The sequence below is a fragment of the Ixodes scapularis genome, unplaced genomic scaffold (genome assembly GCF_016920785.2).
Source record: "Ixodes scapularis isolate PalLabHiFi unplaced genomic scaffold, ASM1692078v2 PGA_scaffold2__306_contigs__length_199485367, whole genome shotgun sequence".
Lineage (NCBI taxonomy): Eukaryota > Metazoa > Arthropoda > Arachnida > Ixodida > Ixodidae > Ixodes > Ixodes scapularis.
Window position 1 is genome coordinate 144,052,379 of NW_024609857.1, and position 22,749 is coordinate 144,075,127.

The 22,749-nt window shown below is 44.9% G+C and overlaps 2 pseudogenes; one reads left to right on the forward strand and one right to left on the reverse strand.

Annotated features, from left to right (window-relative positions):
• Positions 1-4,179: 4,179 nt before the first annotated feature.
• Positions 4,180-5,672, forward strand: LOC120846029 (annotated as a pseudogene).
• Positions 5,673-7,728: 2,056 nt separating this feature from the next.
• LOC115333042 lies at positions 7,729-12,992 on the reverse strand (annotated as a pseudogene).
• Between the last annotated feature and the right edge of the window lie 9,757 nt (positions 12,993-22,749).

Genomic DNA, 22,749 nt, shown 5'->3' on the forward strand with positions numbered 1-22,749 from the left:
TTTTTTTTCCGGTTCCTTGCATTTTTATATTGCGTTTTGAGATCCTACTAGTGACGAGTGCCGCGTTTAGACGTCATATTGCACGTGGCCACACCGGTGACTAGAACTCCACCTTTCCGTAAACAAAAGTTTGAAGTACAAGTTCACCCGTCAAATTTTGGAAGTGTAATTACAATATTGCGTTAATTTTTCTCAACTCAATATCTCTTCTCGAAATGGTTAATCACTTTAGTACAGTCGCCCTCTTAAGATTTCTAGGCGAGAGATGGCAAAAGCACTTTCCAAAACTAACTGTTTTACATTACCGATTCCTTTCTTAAAAATCACTAAAATTTAATTATATCACATTACAAATTACTGATTACTAAAACTATGGGCATTCCCTTCGTATTACATTTAATTTTTGCAGGTAGAGTTTGCTTGTCGATAATGAAATATCAGTCTGCTGTTGCAAACAGTGCAATGTAGGCGCAATATAATATATTACTGTCATGCCGCGAGCTTGTTCAGGAAGCCGCCGATGACAACGAGGTTTTACGATGCGCTAATAACTCCAAAGTATCTGAATCAGTGGTGTCGCCATGCTGTACTACAGCGCAACATATGAGATGAGACCATAACCGTGCTCTCGCAAGCTCGTTTTTAATAAAAAAAGAAGATAATATTTTTTTTCTTTAATTCTCTACTTGTGCTTGTAAGTTGCTACACAGCAAGAGCTACTCAAGTCTATTGTAATGTATCACTGATATCCGATAAGCTGAGGTGGCGTAACCTGTGCAGCATAAAATGCTTTGACGGAATCGTTTGTTCTTAGGATCACGCGTGAGGTGCGAGCTAACCTAACCTATACTTACAGCCAAGAATAAAGGCTCCGAGCATTAATTGGAATGCGACGGAAGCACTTCGACTTTCCGGACTGCCGTGACTTTATCTGGAATGACTTCTCTAATCAAGGTGAACACACGCACACATATGCCGGAGGCCCTGTTGAAGTTTCAGGGGCTCGGGTTTGCGTAGAGATTATCATTTGCGCCGATACCCGGTTTTCGCTTTGCTAAAATATTTCAACAACTGCCAGTCTTGAACGGGTCAACGAAAGAACTGATCCTTTTCACGTAGTTGGTTAAAACTATGTGGTTAGCCTACTGTATGGGTGCACTACTAAAACCAATTATAATGACATCTAAAGCGACAATCACTCTCATGTGTACTTTATCTCGTAAATAACACTTTTGCGATTGACAAGTACTTTTGCGCGCGTGCACCGTCGGCAAAAGTCGCACCATTAAATGATCCCCCTTCTTTTTCTTTTCTTTTTTTTCTGAGCGAGAAAAAAGGGGGAGGGGGAGAGAAGGTTGTTGAGGGTAAAAAATGTTGGAGATATGTGCTCTGATTGTCATGATTGTGCATTTTTGATCACCTAACCTTTACAGCTCCCACATGAACGCGACGTCCCATGATGTCAACCGCAGAAACAGTTTGATCACTAATCGTACATCAGCCTCTGCGTTCGGCTTTCAGGTTATTGTGTACCTTCGTGCGTGTGTGCGTGCGTGTAACTTTGATATTTGTATCTGATGTTTGCGAGTGCATATCTGGTAATATTTTCTAGATATAGCGTTGAATTTTTTTTTTGTATATTCTTTCCGGAACGGTAAATCATCTAAAAATATTTTTTTACTCGAGTTTATAACTGAAAATATTTACAACGCTTCAAACGTGCTTCAATGTGAAAAGTAACCCCAACTTCAGCGTGCAATTAAAAGAAAACTTCGTTTATCTTTTTTTCTCGAGGAAAATATTTTACACTATATCGCGTGGTGTTTCATTAACATGTTGCATTATTCTGTCTCCATCCAAAATGCAGCGCTTCGAAATACACAAACTAGGCCACTTTGAAATTTTTACCCAATATTTGTGAGTTGTTATCTGGCAATGTCTTCAAGATATAGCATTGAACTATTTCTAATATGTTCTTCCCAAGAGGGCCTATCACCTACATGAAAATCATTGCACTAACTAATAACTGCACAAATTTACAGTGCGGCAAACAGCTCCCAGGGCCGAACTCGGTCCCAAGCAATAACAAAAGTTGCAAGTACAAAAAGAAAAACGGTACTGACATTTTCAGTGGCTTTTATTTCTACGCCACATAGTTTTATTGTGTCCAGAGTTTGCGAGCTCAGGCTGAACTCAAGCAGGATTTACCAATGAACCACTCTAAGCGATCCACTATTCGCAAACACAAAGCAGCGTAGTCTGTTACGATCCGTCCTACCTTAAAATGGACCGCAGCGGACGCTACGAGTCATCGGAGCTAAATCAGTTCCGAGTGTGTGACACGTGACATGCGCTGAGTGTGGAAACACGCGGAGCACGAGACCAAATGAAGCGCTCGCAGCGCTGCATTGGCTGGAACGACTTGCAGCGTCCGGTGTGGTCCATCCCTGGGTATACAGAACATAATCTTGTACCAAAGCAGTATGTCTGACTTCCCGGATCACCCCGAAGACATCTCCAAGCAGCTCACAAAAGTGTCATTGTATATTGTCAGAATGTCGAACCGGACAAAACCATTATCACGGAGTACCTTCCGCACAGGACAAGGCGAGGCGTTAAGTGCTCGTTCAAGCGTTGTGAGAGCCAGTCCTTTGAAGACAGGATATAAAGCTACGACCCTCGTGAGCCCATCGGGGCATCGGAGCAAAGCAGTTGACGATGTACCATTGAAACACGATCCTCCCACGGAGAGCTGTCTCGTGCGTCGCTCCTTTGCTCTGATTGGCCAACGGGGATCGTAGCTTTCGCCGTTTATCAAGTTATGGTGAAACGGAGATACACTCAGTCCGTGTAGCTTTTTTATCTGATCGTTTTTTCTGCTCAACGTATTTTTAAAGTCCAATGTAACGGTTTGAGCGGAGAACGTAACGTGGCTTTTCGAAGCTACTGGAGAATCCAGTGCATGTCTGTTATCTGTTTCAGCGGTCGTTTACTTACAAAACCAAGCCGGGTCTTCCTGACAGAATAAAGTGCTCCTCGCCGACATTTACGATTCTGCCCCATTCCATGATCAGTTTAAGAAATAATCCAAATCCGAAAGCCCCGTTTCCATACCCCTGCCGCAAACCCCCGCGTTCTGTCACACATCTTCAAGATCTCCGGCTTTTAAAAACCAACGCCCGCGTAACAATTCTCCAAGCTTCTCCCCTTATATTGCTGTCAACGCGTTTCTTCCTACGCATTGTATACATGATTAAGCAAGGGATAGAGTTGACAACGCGACCACAATAGACCCCTTTCGGAATGGAGCGCCACCTGTTGCACGCAACTGCAACTAGGTCCGCCGCCATCACGCAGGGTCCCGCCAGAACCGCCTGCATCTTACCGCCTACAACGGTGCACTTTGAGTCCCAGTGTGCGCGCGCCGCATCAATATGCCATCGCATTGCTGCGTACCTTTGTGTACGCAGGATGGATACATTGACGGAGGCGGAAAAAAGGTACGTGTCAGACAAGTTCTAAAGTGTTCAAAAAGAAAAACCGAGTCCTCGTGTTGTTTACAAAACTTTCGCGGGTTAAACAAGAAAACGCTCTTATCTTCCTTAAGCGGAAGCATCGCAAACGATTATATGTTGTAGTAGTGTGCCCGTGTGTCGCGCCCCGTCTTTAACTAGAGAAGTACGGCCGCGGTTCAGTGCGCGGCTCGCATGCGCGAGCGGATCCCTCCTTCAGTGCTGCTTCACTGCAACCGAGGCCATTTTAGGTACTTGTTCGGCGTGTAGATGCATGATTACTTCTTCCTCAAGTTCGTTTCCTTTACTCACGCCGGTAAAGAGTTTTCCAGAAAACAGACGTCGGGTGGAGGGAGTGCACAGACTAAATGCAGTGTACACCGAATATGAAGATCACTCGAACCCGCCTTGCGATCGTGGGAACTGTTGGAGTGGTGGCCTGAACAGGGTGCCAAGGCCGTACAACTAGACGTTTAGGGACGTTACGCTACTAATCAGTTTGGAAATTTGTGAGAATGCAGCCAAAGAGTTGGTGTTTAGAGCATGTTCAACAATTATTATTTTGTTCAACGGTCGTTATTCCTGAACACATTGTATGTTGTTCAATTATAATTTTTAAGAAAACTGTTTTTGATGAATGTATGTTATTTTGCAGGTGTCCTTTCATATGTTCCCCAAAACAGACAACGTCTATCGGAAGTGGATCACAGCAATCAGGCGTGATGAAAGTAGACTATTTAAAGTGTCGAAGGCAACAAAAGTCTGCTCGAAGCACTTTGTGGAAACAGACTTTGTGCGTAATGTGGCCAGTGGCCGCAGGCTGCTCTACGAACACGCAGTTCCATCAGTGTTCAGTTTCACCAAGCCTAGAGTCACTAGGAAGCCACCGAAGGAGAGACTTCCACCAGTCATACACCAGGCTTTGCAAGACCTTGAAGACCCAAACCGAAACTTGGAACAAGAATCGCAAAATCACGAAGACCCGTTCCCTATCCCCGAGCTGCAAGAAGTATGTCCACAAGTCACCGCAGAGTTCATGGGAGCGCCACCTTGCACGTGCAACCTGGGGCCAGAGCTTGACATGAAGAAGGCTGTGGAGAGGAGGCAACAAAAAGACATCGATTCACTGCGTGCCGAACTGAAACGGAGCAAAGCGCAGGTGTACAGATTAAAAGCTCAGCTGGAGGCCGCACTTGCAAAATGTGAAGTGCTAGAAGCAAGAAGTGTGCCCTTCGGCGTAGAGAAATTCCGAGCCAATGATGAGGACATTCAGTTTTATACTGGGTTGCCCAATTACCGGAGTTTCCTTATTCTTCTAAATTTTGTCGACGCTGGCGAAAATGGGAAAAATATTCTCATGCAACATGGGAGGCACTCCTCTGTCTCGCAGAAGGCCGGACGGCGACTAAAGCTGTCAGCAGAAAACCAGCTGTTTCTGGTCCTCATGAAGTTGAAGGGCGGAATCTTCCACAAACACCTAGGCCATCTGTTTGACATTTCAATGAGCACCGTGTCAAAATTGTTTAGTGCATGGATAAGCTTCCTCTACCTGAACCTTACCCAGCTGGGTCTTTGGCTGCCACGGCAGGCCATCGACACCACCATGCCTGTTGCGTTCTTGGACAAGTATCCGACGACGCGAGTCATCATAGATGCTACGGAAGTCAGATGCGAAGTAGCAAGTTCCTTTGTCACACAGTCGGGAACTTACTCTTACTATAAGTCAACGAACACATTCAAAGGTCTCGTCGGCATTTCGCCTAATGGCCTTGTGACATTTGTGTCAGAGTTGTATATGGGATCTGTCTCTGACAAAGAAATTGTGATAAAGAGTGGACTGCTCACGATGCCTTTTGATCAAGGGGACTCTGTCATGGCTGACAAAGGATTCAAGATTGCCGACCTTCTAAAAGATCTTGGTGTCACGCTTAATATCCTTCCTTTTCTAATCGGGGCAAATTTTCAGTTGAGGAAGTGGAGGAAACCCAGAACATCGCAGCTTTGAGGATCCATGTTGAGCGACGCATTCAAAGAATTAAGTCGTTCCACATCTTTGATCGACCCATCCCCATCTCGCTGGCACCCCTTGCTAACCAAATCTGGACTGTTTGTACCATACTCACGAACATGCAATCACCATTGATTAAGGATAACGAGTAAATTGTACTTGGAAATGTTCCCGCAGGTTGACCCAACTACTGACGAGTGAAAATGGGAAGTTTTAGTAGACTGTACAACTGCTAGCCTCCAGTACTGTGTAAACGATGACCACTGGCTTGAACAGAATTCACAATGCTTGTATATAAGTGAATGAACCTTTGATCCTTTCAGCTGTGTTTTGCATAATGTTTTTCTATCCAACACACCAACAATTCTCAGAGCCACTGCACGGGGCAACTTACCCCGCTAACACATGATTTTGTACTTCGGGAAGCGTTCATATGCTCGCATCTTACAGGTGTCATTTATGTGCCTATGGTAAAGCTGATTTACCGTGATTCTGCGTCAGATACTCATTTCAGAATGCTGTTTCGAGTTCTAGCGCCCAATTGTACCGTTCCAATTGTTCAAGATCGGCTTTTCTCGTATAAGAGTGTTCAATTGAATAAACCAATGTCATCAACCAGTTCGACTACACCGCTATTCCTGCAATGCATTGTGGGATCAGCAGTCTTTCTGCCCATGCAACAACCTTGTTGGCTCTTCGTACAGAGCAAGAGAGGGTAGAGCCGTCATGTTCTGCCGCCTTCCTCCTGTGAACTAAATTGGGTGGTGTCGTGCATGCAGCAAGCGGTTGATCAGATCAATTTATTTGTATTGAAAGGAAACATGTCCGAGACCTTTCTGCAGACGCAATTGTAGAGTTCAGGTCCGAAGTCTGGGCTAACAGTAAATTGTGTAGAAAAAAAGGCATGGAAAGTCACATTCATAAATCGATTACACCATGTATGTGTGACCTGAAGCCCCCCTTGCACAGTCTTTCAACCAAGATCAAACACTGGTTTCAGACTTTTGTTAAAATCACAAAAGTAATCCAGTTACAGCATGCAATACTAAACAAATTACAGGCATGGGTAGTGCTGCTGAAGCTTTGTAAGCAACAGGTTGGTGCCTAAAAATAATAGAGTGGGGTTTGGCTCCTGTAGCACCGGTTTGCACGACTTCGAAACTGTTTTCGTCGGAGTGAGGTTCATCCAAGGAGGAGTGAGCATTGACAGGAGATCAGGGACACTTGTATGTTTAAAAAAAAAATTTATATGAAAACTGCATTCACCACAAAGAACTGATACAAAGACAACATAGAAGAGATCACACTCCTCCTTCCCCCTTCCTTCTCTTCCCCCCCCCCTCCCCCAGAAAAAAAAACAACAAAACATCATGGTACAAGGTGACTTACAATTAGCTGAAATTTGCTTCGTATGTGTAAAAAATCTTTTACATCGAAAATGTATTCAACATAAATGAAATATACAACACAAGGACAACAGAAGAAATCACACACCCCCTAAAAAGAAACAAATTCCCTGTGTCGAAGAGATTTTTTAAGTTAATGCAATTAATGCAGGAGTGTAGGCGAGCTGGATAATCCCTGGAGAAGGGGAACAAGGGGACAAACAACAAACACAAAATCTCCAACTTTAGCTAGGTGACTGGTGCGCAGATGAAAAAATCCGCCTAGTCCTGGTATCGAACCCGGGACCTCTCCATTTCCAGTGGAGCGCTCTACCCACTGAGCCAACCAGGAGTTAGACGTCAGTAGAGCAAACGGGTTTTAACAGCCGCCACCAGTCTTGCCACCAACAAGGGGGGTCCTACATTAAGGTTATGAAGTAATGCAATTAATGCAGGGGTGTTAATGCAGGACTCGCCCTTGTTGGTGGCGAGACTGGTGGCGGCTGTTAAAACCCGTTTGCTCTACTGATGTCTAACTCCTGGTTGGCTCATTTGGTAGAGCGCTCCACTGGAAATGGAGAGGTCCCTGGTTGGAAACCAGGACCAGGCAGATTTCTTCATCCACGCACCAGTCACCTAACTATTGTTGAAGATTTTGTGTTTGTCGTTTGTCCCCTTCTCGAGGGATTATTTATCGTTTTAAGATTTTTCAAACCACTTATATGGGTAACATTGACCTCACTCCAAACCAGAAAAAATTCAGAAAAAAGTGAGTGCAATAAATGGTTCAGCTTACTCTACTCTGCAATTCAAAGCGCAGCAACTATCGTCTGCACTCCAAGTGTGGCAGCAGTTCATTAAAGTAGAAATCTTCTAACTTTTCACTCACACTCTGCCATACTTTTGCATTGAACCCCATCCTTTCAATTAGGATGAAACTTTTTCCATATACAACAAAGTCTGCCCACTGCAGCCCAGAAAGGCTGTCCGAGGACTTGATAATAAAAAGGATGATCGTCCTTCAGCCTTGTGCAATCTCCACTTACTTTGGAGCAGAAGTCCGCATGGGTAAGCTCTTCAACAGTTTTGTTGTAAAGGGAATGGGGGCACTTAATTTCCACAATCCCATGAGGGGGGTCCTCCGCGGGGTCGTGCACAACTCTGTCTGGTGATGCCCCAAGCCATGGGGTTTCAGGGTCGACGAACAGCCCGCATGACTTGACTGTGACCTGGTGGCCTAGCCCTCGGAGCACATCCTCGTAACACCTTGCGGCGAGTGGCTCGTTGACAATGCCATGTCTGCAAAGTAAGTAGAAAGTTACATTGGCACCGAGGTTTACACGGTGATACAGTGTCCGCAAAACATAACGGTTTCAGCATAGTGCAGACTGCGGACGCTCCAGTAGCATAGTTGGAAGGATTAGAGCACATGACACGTGAAGCAATCGCACGGAAAGGCTCTATGCTAGTTTGTATCTGTAACGATTGACGAGCCTTAAATTTTTAAATAAAAGCTTGCCATTTTCGTGACATCTGTGGGCGCTGAATTACAACAGTTCTTAGCTGGTTTTCATTTTTAAAAAGCTTGAAAGCACACTTGAAGCTTGAGGAATGCGTTCGTTCCGGCGGAAGCGACGGCGTCGCCGTTTTCTGAATGCTATTTTTTTGGCGGCTCTGTGCCACCTGGTCTCCTTCAGTTTATTTTCTCGTTGCTGTTGATAGAAATTTTGCTGTCACCTGTATGTATAAGGACATTCTGTCTTGTTTGTGCGAGCACTGTTACGTTGCGCCACACACTCGGTTTCGGATACATAGAGCTTGCCGATACTGACGCTTATGTCTAATGTAAGAAGATGCTAGTGTGGTTCGGCAGTTGCTGGCGGATATCCGCACAGCTGTCATCACCTTCCCCCTTCCCCCCCCCCCCCCCCCAAATAATCAAGCCCTAACGAGGAATTTGCCACATCACGACTTCTCCTTGAAGGAGAAGACATGTATTAGAGGATGGGCATGCTGTGCCATGCAGTGCCATAAGTAACGCTTACAGCGCCTGCACTTTTGTCGGTTTTGCGCTGCTCTCGTTAGCGTGAAACAGCAACCCACCACAAACTCTGGATCGTGCTAAAAGGAAGGACGGTATCAGTCGCATCATGTTTGTACTATGCAGGGCATGCATTCGGAGAAGTGACCTGCCTTTGCTTCTACCGTTTGGACAATTTCCTGAATTAAGCATACCCTGCATTAAAAACCACGCTAGGACATTGCGAACACCAGTTCAGTATTTGTTTTATTTCGAGATGTAGCTGATCTCAAGCACGTGGAGTGCACAAACATTTTATTAGGAAAGGTAATGAAAATCATTTTCGAAATAATGCTCGCTGGGGATGATTCTTCAATTTACCGTGTTCAAATAAAAACTTTGAAAACATTTTAAGGGGACGAACTAAAGAGGTTACCCCACTTACATGTCTGTGCCTAGATATCACAAAACAGAAAGATTTTCCTCACTACGATTCCCCTTTAACACAGCATCTTGTGTGCTGGGGAATACTGTGACTGTGTACTTATAGGAAAGAAAAGGTAATGCTTGGCTTGTGGCTGATGGTAGATGCGGCTTTGCATCACAACGAATAATTGGGCTAATTGGTATCATAGTACAAACGGAAAAGCGCAAAAATAGTGAAAATTGACTTAGAGACGGAACGTGAAGCCCTTTGTTTGCACTCGTTATTTTTTTTCGCTTTCCCAATCACAGTGAGCATTTATTAACGAGCTATTCTAGGTCACATTTTCGAACCGAAATAGTAACACTTCGATAAATAAACAACTCGGGAATGGGATTCACGCTGGTCAACTTAGTGATTGTTGAGCTGATTTTAATGCGCCAGAGCCTCGCCTTCCGCCACTTTGACGGCTCGCTCGCCGCTGTTTTGAAGGCCTATGCGTCACCTCTACAATGCTTACGGTAGACCACTATCTCGGCACTTTGACACTGCATTGGGATTTGCGGGTTTGATGCACTACCGGTGCTGCGACAAAATGTGTCAAGCAACCCAAAGCGTCCGAAGCGCAGCTCAATCGTACAGACTATGCTACAAACGATAGCTAAGGAAGCGCCACCTACAGTTCACACATGTCACCAATAAGGTCATCACCCGGAAAACTAATAGAGTAAAAAATTAGAAAGAATTAGGTCAATGCTCCTCTGTAAATTTAGGTCCCCTCAACCATAAGTTTTTGAACACCTCACCTCACAGCAGGGACCTTCGAGATGTCTCTTGAGACAGTGAGAGCGTCTAGTCCCTTCTCAGTCCACTTGACCTTTCCAAAAGCTGCACCAAAATGTGAAGCTGTCAAACGCAGTTTGCGCTCTTTGCGCCATGTTGGGCTCCTCGACTGCTGCCTCGTGTTCCTTTCCAGGTCCCTGGCTTCCTCCGGTGTTAAGCATAGGCCCTAAAATATACAGAAGAAAAAAATATAACACTGATGAGAAAGACCAGAGAGCTTTTATGTGCCATGTTTTAAAGCGATACCTTTTTGGGTGACACTTAGCAGGAATTTCGGTGTCAGCGTTTCTTGTTTTTTGCAGTCGCACTGGGGATAGAAAAACCCTTCGTGTTCCCTCATGGTGTGAGGAGAGAAGTCGGGAGTTCCCATTGATTGCATAAAGAGGAAAGAGAGGAGAGCCCTTGTGTGAAATGACCGTTTTCCCCCGCCGTCTGGTACCAAAAACTTGAAAAAAGTTTTAGTCGCATTATACACCAACTCATGTTTAAAAACAAACCAGAGCGCCCCTAGCGGACGCCACCGGCGCCGTGCATGCGCTATGGGGGTGTGGGCAAGAAGCTCGCCGTCGCCCATAAACAAACCATTGAAATGCAATGTTGTCGGCGTTGATGTGAATCCCCCTGCCCTTTTTCGCGTTCGAATTGTTGATTCTACGTCTTCCTGGCGATGTCTGACTATCTTTAGCGGCGTCAGTGAAATTACCGAGGCTCATTACACCGCAAAACTTTGCGTGAATGATGTGACATGTGGCGATTCATTCCGTGTGGACACCGCAGTATGTACGCTAAAGCCTGATTCGCATGTCGAGATTTCGTTCGCAATTTTCAGTCGCGATGCCGCTCGGGCTGCAAAAGCGTGAACCGTACCTGAGATGGTCGACGTCGATACTGAAAACCATGAGCAGAATCGGACCAAGTGAAGTAGGCATAACAGGTCAGTGATGGTCACTGGTAACTATGATCAACATCCCCTTGTATCTACCGTTTACATCGAGCCTGCTTACCAACCTTCAAATTTAACTCTTTTGAGGCCTGCACTTACTTCTTATCGCAAGTACCGGGCCAATATTTGGTCTATGGCCGGCGTCGTCTAGGAGAGCAGATGACAAGCAGAAACGTTTGAAAGAGCAGACGACAGTTCGAACGATCAGGCGGCCGTTTGAACTTGAAGACGCACTGAACATAGTCTGCAGGTGATCCGCACAACTTGACGGTTTTCTGGCGTTCATGTTGGAACAAAACAAATAAATCTGATGACCACAAGTATCCGTGAATTCAAGCCAAAGTGCTCCCGCCCAAGCAATCGTTGTTCGGCGGCGTCTGCTTTTCCCTTTTCACGGCACATATCCAGATTCTCGGACGAACAGAGCACGTGAAAACTGACCTTCAGACTTTTCTCTACACTTTTGGTACGGCCCCAGACGAGAAGGCAGGTTTTTGTCTGGTTCCTTTTAAAACGACGCAGGAATACAGGTCTGGCATGGGGACTTCTGCCCACAGCCCCATACCGGAAGTGCGACTGTCGCGCCACCACCGCGCCGTGACGTAACAGAGATGAATTTGTGTATATGGAATTCCACTTTGGCAGCGTCCAGTTGCTACGCGTAATGTTGGGGTATTTTAGAAACTTTCACCCCGTTTGATTTCAATATAAATTCTTTCTACTTGTCGAACCCAACCGAAAACGTTAAGGATGTTCTGCCTGAACTCGTTGACTTGCAGCTGCCGCCTTGCATGTAGAGCTTCGCCTCATTTCTTTCCATGTGTCCCCCTCTCCAATCACCGCTGACCGTTAACATTACCCGCTCCCTTCACGGCTCAATAATACCGTGCTACGGCTACCGGTCTTACTTTTTTGCACACTGTGGGCAAAAAAAGGTGCCCTTTCTTTAGGAGCAGTCAAATTGGACAAATTTAGCAGTAATTTTCACCCTGGGGATCCCCCGAACTAAAAAATAGAACAGTGGTAACTGGGTTTGTCCTGGACCTCTCTTTCAGTAGTAGGTCCCCTGCATCTGCCGGTAGGGCTTGAATGTGATGCAAAGCTTGGTTGCGCAACGTGGCCCTTTAAAACCCTTTAAAAGAAGCCCAATGGCTATTGGTAACATGCATTCCAAGAGAAAATATAGAAAACAATAGGTGGAAAACCCAAATGGCAGCCAGAAATGTGCATCCGTATAGCTCCCGTGCATTCTAAGCAATGGTAGATGGTAGGGCTGCACTACAAGGTGTGAATACAGCCTTCTGCCCTGATGGCATGCCTGCTTACCTCCAAAATCTCGTTGCCCAGAAAGGGAATGGGGATCTCCCACAATCCACTGGTCGAGAAGAATGTACAGTCTTTCGGGGGAGCATACGAGAAACTTTTGTGCTGCCCTATGTTTGTTACAACTGAAAGTCCATGCGGGATGATGGGTTGCTGGTAGGACAGCGGTGATCTGGCCAGTGCAGGGCCAAACCTCGTGTCTTTCACTGTGCTGTCCGTCACCAGTAGCAAAGCCTTCCCAAAGTCGGTGCAGGTGCCTAGGGTAGCGAGCGCTTCAGCAAAGCTCCTGTTGGCGGCATTTTGCTGGCACTGGCTTCTTGGTGAGATCCTGCTCTCATACAGACGAGATGTCAGCGGGGTATCCAGCCCGCCCTCCCTCACGCTTCTCCAGTTCACCGACTGAATCGAGGTACCCTGGATGTGGGGCCCTCGGGGGACCCTCCACTGTTGTGGCAGGTCGGTGCAGCTCAGCTCCGCTGGTGCCTCGCTGAAGCCTTTTGACTGCAGGAGTGCGACCGTCCGAAGGAGGGCCATCAGATGATTACATGCCACACCTCCTGCAGGGCATTCACAATGGCCATCCAACAACTAGCCTTGCACCCCATCTGCCGCCATCACAGTGTACGGATCCTGGGTCTTCTTCTTGCTTCGGAAGCAGGAGCCCTTAATGAAAAAACTTCCTGCACTGAATGGGATAAAAAAAAAATTGTACAGCGGTTTTACACTTTAAACAGCTGTACATATTTTCTTTGCAAATAAAAACCAATTTCACCACATTTCTTTTTTTTTTTTTTTGCAATGTCACATTTCTAGGGGGTTCAAACAAACGTGGTACGTTTACAAACGCCGTGAAATAAACCCAATACATCAGTGGTTCTGGAAAGTCTACTCTGTAGCATTGTGAGAAATGCCACAACCCGCTTAACTTCTTAGTCGTCAAAAGGCTACCGAGGAAGGAATTTAAAATGCTGCCTGTTACCCACCCCTACAACCTTTTCTGCTGTTCTGTACGATTCGCGATTGCGATTTCTTAAACACTCAAGGTTGTGACTCGTGAGGAACCTTTTGCAGTTACTGATACGCGGTCGTAAGTTTATTGGAGGGGTACGAAAAACGAAACGAGCGAGTTCTCGGCTGTCACCGAACGACAAGCTCACGACGGGGGCAGCGTACCGGGTCGTTCGGAGTGGCCACGCTAAAAGCGCGATCACTATGATTAACTGTATTAAAATTATGGAATGTTACTAAAAAAAATTACTACAAAACAAGAAAGAACTTGCCTTTTCCTTGAGTAGTTAGCCCTTATCGATGCGGGGACCACGTAAGCTTCGACGAAGAAGTTCTTCGCTCCATACACCGGTCTGTGCCTGACCGACTCCTGTAGAAGGTCTCCACCTCTCTGTCACTTATGTGTGGCAGTGTCGATAGGTCATTACACCAACAGGTGATTGGGAAAACACTCGCACAAGCCATAGCTGAAAACGGTACGGCGGCTACGCTGCACGCCGACCGGCCGAACTAGTCGAACCCTGCGTAATGGCGGCGATCACCCAATGTTGCTAGATGTTTTACTATTCCAGCTAAACTTTTTTTAGTGTTGCCAAAATTCCGAAAGGGGTCTATTACTACTTTTGTGTACTTGTTTATCGAATGCGCTCTCGTGGCCCGGAGTCGTTATAGAGCGGAAGGTAAATACACTGCCAAAATAGTCTGTACATCTGTAACAAATAATTACTAATAATAAACAGAAACAAAGAAGCAGGTCACGGGCCACCGCAAAAACGTCACTGATGGCATTTCTAATCAAGTTAGGTCATTGATATTAGCAACCAACCAGATGAGGTGGTTTTATCCGTGGACTGAGCAAGGTAGGAAAGATGAACTCGTATTTCAAATTAATGATGGTGATTGGGTCCGGACACTTCATCGAAGGCCGTCTCATCGAAGCCATTTCATCGAACGTTATTGAATCAAACGCCATTTCATCAAAGCCGTTTAATTGAATGCTTTAAAATAGTATTTGGAGATCGTTTCTCGTTTTCGGAAATAGTTCCTTTTGCATCGAAGGATAACTATATTCTATGCCATATTTTCAATTAAATGTCAGGACCAAGAAAAGAACTGCTTTTCTCCGGCAATATAATGGTAGTCGCATGAGGACAAGCACGCGTACACTATGCAGTGCTGACTACCCGGCGACAACCAGAAAGTTTCTGGCTCAGTGACTTGGTGTGCGCCGCCTATTTGTGTCACACTTGTGCTACTAAGCTTGTCTAAAGTAGGGAACATCCAAGCTCACAATTGTTTTAAAGATGTCATTTACGCACGAGAAAACCAGAAAGTTTTAGGTGAGGCGATGAAAGGGATAAAAAAAGGGTACAAATATTTTCGGACATTTCATTATGCACGTAGTTCGTAGCTCAGGCTCAAATCAATCACGATTTGCACAAGAAGCTGTCTGGTTTTCGAAGCTTTCTCCCAAGCCCCCCCGTTATTTACAGGCTTGGGCTTGAAACATTGAACCCAAACACAAGAAAGAACGTAGTGGAGACTCCTCTCTCCCCCCCCCCCCCCCCTTCCCCCTCGAGCGCCTCGATACCATGAGACATCGGAGGTGACTCAGTGCTGGGAAAAGTGACACGTGGCATTCGGATTTGGTGCAGCGATGCGCGCCAAAAAGCGAGAAGTCATATGAAACTTAGGGAGCCTTCATGTGCGCTTTGCTAATGAAATCCTCACAGCAGTGCATCGGCTGGAATAGCTTGTAGCGTCCGGATGTCCTACTTCCATCAAGCCCCACCTCAGCGACCCGAAGGAATTCTTCAAGCAAGCTCTAAAGCGACCCCCCCCCCCCCCCCCCCCCCCCCCCCCATTGGATTCCGAGTCAGAACATCCAACGCGTCAGAACATCCATCGAGTCAAAACATCCATTCGTGGATGTCTTGTCTCGGTGGACGTTCTGACTCGATGGATGTTTTGACTCGGATGGATGCTCTGACTCGATGGATGTGTTGACCCCATGGATGTTTAGACTCGGATGGATGTTCTGACTCGATGGATGTTTTGAGTCGATGGGTGTTTTGACTCAGATGGCTGTCATGAATATTTTGATAAGTTGAATGTTCTATCGTTTTTTACTGAAAGGAGGGAGCTGTTGTGTAAACGACTTTTGACGTTATGGTAAGCAAGGACCGTTTGCATACGCTCCTAGATAAAATTTAATTACTTATGAAGGACAAAATTGAATTCGGTATTTGACGGAAGTGGATAGGATATGTTCTTATTTCTTTACTATTATTTAAGCAGTGAACTGCCTTTATGATTTTATTATCTTATTGAGACCTTGTCAGTTATTTAGGCTATTCAATAAACGTGTTTTTATATGCATTTTGTGATTTCGATTTCTTCAATTTTCCTCTACCAGTGTTAGTTACTTTTTTTTGCAAGATCATTGCTGTTGTTTTTCTTGGTCCCTGCTTGAACCGCTCATGGTATGTTGTTTTTATTAATAAATAAATAAACAAAATATTAAAGTTAATATCGTCCGGGGCATGTAAACAGACCTAAATAATTTTTCTTTTGTTTTATCACGTATTAGGGGGTGTACGCTGTCAGTGACCGTGTGTCTTTCTTGTAGCATAACGGAGCGTAAAATGGGAAAGTATTTTGGTGGTCCACTCCGTTATAAAATCAGTTAAATCACGACGGCGCAGTGGCAATGACTCTCGAAAGCGGCGATCGGTATTGTTACGTGATCACGCGACGTGGTTTAAGATTGTCATTTACTTCCATTACCGGTAAAATACGCTGCTTTGCCGTCTTAGTGGCGTTTTATTTGCTGTCGTTGGACCAGTGCAGCTCGAGATCACGCTACTCTGCGATTCGTGGCAGCTACGTGACCCACAGACAATGGACAAGGCCCTAGACAAGGCCTTTTGAATCCATACAAAAATGATAGGCATTTAGATCGCCTTTGAAGAAACCAGTGTGGCAGCCATTCTTTAATTTTAGCTTGGTGTATGACAGTGCGTTCCTAAGAGGGTAGGAAAGAAAAGTGCATTTTTTCCAGGCAATGTGCGGTAACAAATTTTAGCAATTCATTCAAAAGCAACGTGATAAAAATCATCCAAATGAAAAGAACGATATTATTATTCACACGAAAAATTACTGCACTCTGAAGCTTGTGGTGGTGAAACATTTTTCAAAACAGAATGGCTCTGTTGTAAAAGTATTTCTCTTCGCCGCATTAATTAAAAAAAAAAAAAAAAAACTTTTTTTTTTTTTTTGTTTTTGCATATGGGCAGCAGGGCGCGCGATGGGCTGGGCTGCGCGATGGCTCGAGGGACCAAAATACTGTTGTCGGTGAATTATGCAGCATAAGCCCTTCAGAAAAATTAATTCCTCCTTGCCAGTCAATTTCATCCATTTTTGTGTTCAGCCTCTGAATGGTTTCAAGACGCTCTTGTCCCAGACGTTCGCCGTGATCAGTAACGTTATTCCGAGAGAATCGCAGCTTTAGTTTGTGGTTTTTAAAGTTAGTCTCACTCTCGGACAAAACACTCTACATGGATTTGCTCAATTGTATATAAATAGTAGTTTTTAAATTACGGAAGTACTATTGGAAGAAATTTTAGTTTTGTTTTTTCATGTATTAAAACTTTTTAGGTATTTGTACCCTTTGGTAGGGTCTCTACACTCATTTTTGTCACGATTACTTCTACCAGACACAACACAGTCCATATCGTTCGCATAAAGTCATTTGGTTGAATAAGACACCAAGATATCGTGAGGCATTCAAAGAGTTTTATTCAAGGAAACTGGCCCATGTGTGTTCTTCAGTTCATTCCACGGAAGAACTACAAGGATTGTAATTCTCTCCAGATAGTTAAGGACATCCTGAAATGTCGGGACTTCAGATGACAAATAGCCAAATATACTCAGTGACAAAATAAAACACGAACACGAGGGACCCTACATCCAGGACACTGACCAAGGTAATTGATCATGTGTATGCCCGAAACTGGCACTTGGCGAAATTCGCAGTCTCGAGCAGGAAAAAATTCATATATATTGTTTTCTTTTCTTTTTAATTCAAATGATAGTTTTGAATTAGATACGTGTTTTGACTCTCATGGATGTTCTTACTCAATAGATGTTTTGACTCAGATGGATGTTTCGACTCTGATGGATGTTCTGACTCGGTGGATATTTTGACGCGATGGATGTTTAGGCTCGGATGGATGTTCTGACTCGATGGATGTTTTGACTCGATGGATGTTTCGACTCGGATGGATGTCTTGACTCGTTGGATGTTCTGACTCTGGTGTCACGTGACCTGTTGGATGTTTTGACTCGATGGATGTTCTGACCCAATGGATGTTCTGGCCCTAAGCGCCCCCATTGTGCGTTCCGAAAACCTTGAACGGGGCAATAACGTTATCACAGAGTTCCTGGTATACTGAACAAAGAAGAATGATGAGTGCACCTCCCCCCCTCCCCCCCCCCCCCCCCCCCCCCCGTCCTCGCTTTCAGCATGAATCACACACACCCCGTTCCAGTATTGCTTCTTTTTTTTTTTTAATTCAATATTTCCAAGCGTAGTGCGAGAGCGCCCTGTTTCAACGACCGCTCTTGTGAAAGTTTGCATAAGTTTTGTTTTTATATATTATTATGAAGCCGCCAGTCCCTGCAATTATGGCTTAAATCTCTGATGAACCCGGATACCTGGCGTTTTACAAATTTAGAAAAATACAAGGAGAGTCAAATGGCTCTGTCTTTATTCGCAAGGTTGTTGGATTCTTCAGACTGGGGATCCGAACAATTCAGTGTAGGACGTTTCGGTGTAGGTCGTTTCGGTGCCGACATTTCGGAGCACGGACTTTTCGGTGCAAGGACTTTTTGCTGCATGGAGATTTTTGTGTAAATAGACGTTTGGAAGTTCAAATAGCTGAGCTTTCCAGCAGGCATTGCGGACATTTGAATGTTCAAATATTGTGGCGGCAGTCGCGCATAAAATATAATGGATGTAATTATCAAGATGTCTTATTTGACTATGTTTTTCCCCCTAATGAAAATATACGATACGTGTAATTAAGCAATTATTTGCCTGTGTGATCCAATGAGGACATGTTCATAAAAGACGTAAGGTACACGGATATTTCGGTGTAAACGGCCCGTCATTTCTGGCAATACCTTGCTTTAATATTCTAAAGGTTAGAATATACGTCTAGGACATCTTTATTAAGATTTGTCATAAATATGTCTGGATGATAGGTATGTAACGTGCAAAAGCATACGCATATGAAGTTATTCGCATGTGTGGCTTGATAATAATATATTCCGGAAAGAATGCCAGTTTCTAGCCCTCCCAAATACTATAACGCCCACGTATCACAGGTGAGTCGTCGTTTACGTAATAAAGTAAGAGTCTGAGGCCAGCTGCCTTCAAAAGAAATATAATCATGCACAAAGGGTAATGTGGACCCCTTTTATTTACAAAACGCGTGTGCTCACTGCTCTGTGACCTAATCGGCGTTGCTAGCAACGCTTCTGAGGAATCGTCGAGCATCATTGCAGTCCCTGATCCCGGCTTCCCAAAAGACGCTACACGGGGGTGCAAGTTTATTCATTGTGGTCGGAGGCGAGAAGACACATGCTCTAACGCCCGTGGGGCGGTGGTGTCTGCTAAAAAGTCGAGCAGAAAGAGAAGATGACATTTTTTTATGAAGTTCGGGCAAACAATAATCGTAAAATAAGGACAAAAGCGACTCTTTGCGTCGCTTTGTGTTCCACGACCATGCAACAAAAACTCCGCACACCGAATATTTCGAGCACCAAAATGTCCTAGACTCTTCAGACTGCTAGATGAAGCCTAAAACAAACCATTGTACTATACATGGGCTGCACCTACGCCACAAAAGGAGGTCGCACGCCGGTGTCGACCATGCTGGCGGTTGAGACGACCGCGATTTGCAACAGAGCTATGAAAGACGGTGGTGCGTTGGGCTGCAGCAAGCGCTGGCGCAACAAAAAAGAAGCGGAAACTACACGGCCAGCTTCTACCGTACTCCGGCGATCGCAACATCGGTGTGCACTGCCACGGAGATGCTGTCCAGAAAAAGAAGGCACGAATGGCATGCAGAGTTGGCTCAGGACAGACGTCGATGATGCAGCCGCTCATTATTGAGTTTGCGGGGCGCATTTATTTGTTAGCGGTGTGTGACGCACTTTCATAACGTGTTTGTGAATGCTGTCAGGGCCAATGCGACACCGACGCGCTAAAGTTAGTGGCCCCAGTGATGACTTTCCACTACACCATAAGTTTGTGTGGTAGAGAAAAACAGTCTAGTGAGGTGCACCTTGTGTTGTTGAGCAGCGCTTCGCAAACTTGGAACTCAGAAAATGTGGTTATGGTTGAGTATGAAGTCACTTCCTAATGTACACAACTTCACCATTCGAAATAACATTCAATCTCGGCTCCTGCACCCAGCCGATCGTCAAGTGGTTCTGTGTGCTTTAAACTGTTTGCGTACAATAAAGCTTCTTTTTCGGACAAGGTAATCAATCTCGTGACATGCGCTCTACTGGTCATGCGCTCTTGTGACGTGCTCTCTAATGACAAGCGCGCTCCTATCGCAGCGCTCTCGAGTCGTGCGTTCTAACGTCGGCGCTCTAGTTACACTGAACTAGAATATAGGGGCAGTGGAAAAAGTGTCGGCGGCGTCCCATCGGCCGTGTGAAGCCAGAAGTGCAGACTGCCGCGAGTGGCACTGTTGTCGAAATCCGGAGGACATGGCTACTGTAACATGGGATATGGCGTCGCCTACGTTTGGAGAGCGATAACTAAATAAATTCTGGGCCGCTTCAAAAGCACTCGGGCATACGTGTCATAGACCTAGAGCAGGTTCCTTTTAATGAATTACAGACTGCTGAGCGTCGCCATTGATGGTACAATTGACGGCGCGTATGCCCGAATTTGCGGGAAACGCCCCCTTTTTGGCTGATTTTGGCGTCTGAGGCAACCTTTGGAGAGCGATAACTAAATAAATTCTGGGCCGCTTCAAAAGCACTCGGGCATACGTGTCATAGACCTAGAGGAGATTCCTTATAATGAATTACAGACTGCTGAGCGTCGCCATTGATGGTACAATTGACGGCGCGTATGCCCGAATTTGTGGGAAACGCCCCCTTTTTGGCTGATTTTGGCGTTTGAGGCAACATTTGGAGAGCGATAACTAAATAAATTCTGGGCCGCTTCAAAAGCACTCGGGCATACGTGTCATAGACCTAGAGGAGATTCCTTATAATGAATTGCAGACTACTGAGCGTCGCCATTGATGGTACAATTGATGGCGCGTATGCCCGAATTTGTGGGAAACGCCCCCTTTTTGGCTGATTTTGGCGTCTGAGGCAACCTTTGGAGAGCGATAACTAAATAAATTCTGGGCCGCTTCAAAAGCACTCGGGCATATGCGTCGCAGAACTAGAGGAGATGCATTATTATGGCTTATAGAGTGCTGAGTTTCGCCATTGATGCTACAATTGGCGGCGCGTATGCCAAATTTCTGGGACACGCCCCCTTTTTGCCTGATTTTGACGTCTGAGGTTGTGATGACTTAAGAGATACTGGGCCGTTTCAAAAGCTCTTGGGCGCACGCGCAGCAAACCTACATAAGATTGATTAATTAGCAGTAACAGCGTGCTAAACGTAGCCATAAATGGTACTCTTCATGTCGCGATGGCCAAAATGTCTGGACCACGCCCACTCATTTTGGCATTTTTATTTTTAATACCATTCTTGGGGGGGGGGGGGGGGGAGGAAGTGGAATAGCTGGTGAAATGAAATTTGGACACTTTGTAAAATATAGTTCGGATCAAAAAACGTTTTGACTCCTTAATTATTCAGCGCTTTAAGTATAATGTATTTGAGCTAATTACGCGATGAGAACAAAAAAAAAGAAGAAAAAAACCTGCATTCAGGTTCCGTGTTTATCAATTAAGAAAATATTCAGTGTAGTTGCCGTTTTGTTATACATTACATATGTTGCTAAAAAATGTATTTAGGAACGCAACAACGTCACTGAATCCTCGAGTCTCCTCACCAACTGCAGATTCTTTTTGGTATTTAAAGTCCTGGGGAACCACTTTAAATTTAAGTAATTTGAAAATAAAAAATGTTTCCATGGAGCTAGAGACATTTGCTATATATATAGCAAAATGCAACTAAATTGATGGTGTGGTTCTCTTAGGGTTTGCATTGAATGTTGAAAAGACGTGTGATTTTTCTGCGGTTCGCCATAGGAACCAATGAGTAAAAGTTTGAGATACAATAGTAAGGGTGCAGGCGAGCTGGTGGATGTTAACCATGTTGAATATACCTGAGACTGGGGTAGAAAAACATAAAAGTCGAAGAAACAGAACGGGACAGGACGACGTCTCAAAGACGTCGTCCTGTCCCGTTCTGTTTCTTCGACTTTTATGTTTTTCTACCCCAGTCTCAGGTATATTCAACATAGTAAAAGTTTGGTTGCATTTTGGCCAGACTTAATATAAACCCAGGACCACGAAATTTCTCGTGGGGGTTGAGGGCAGCGTATTAAAACGTGACAAGAAAGTGCAAAGCGATTGAGTGATTACTTTTCTTTGTATAAAAAAAGATCACTTTGGTCCATTGAGTTACGGGCGCCGGCGCAACGGCGGCCGATAGATGGCGTAAGTAGTGGCGGCGCTCGCCTGTCCGAGAATCTTGGGGTTAGCTTTTGTAAAATGGTCGTCAGTCTTGTGCATGTACTCGCAACTCAATGGTTTGTATAATACAGCTTTTGCTTCAGTTTCCATTTGACATCACCTTGACATAATCCTAGATTTCAAATATATTTACGACGCACAATGATGAAAACAATTTTATTTTCTTAGCCATTCACTTTAAGTATTACACTGAACCCCAAAAAACATATGCATTAGTAATGAGGAGATATTGTGACTAACCCTGATCGTTTAGCTATTTGCTTAGCAAATTGTTCCCAGTAGCCCAAGAGCATCCCAGTTGGTTAAGGCGACAAGGCTAACCGTCACTGAAATCAATATCTAGGAAACGTCATGCCGCTAACTTTTTCTTACCAGCACATTCCCTTTGGCAATGATATAATGTTTTTTGTTGGCTTACCTTTCTTTGCGTACTTTGGAAGAGGTGGAAAAAGCAGCCTCCTAAACATGATGCAATGTCCATCGCGACCGCACTCTAGCCCCACCCGTGTTTCGCCCGGGTAGCCAAAAAAAAAAAAAAAAGAGG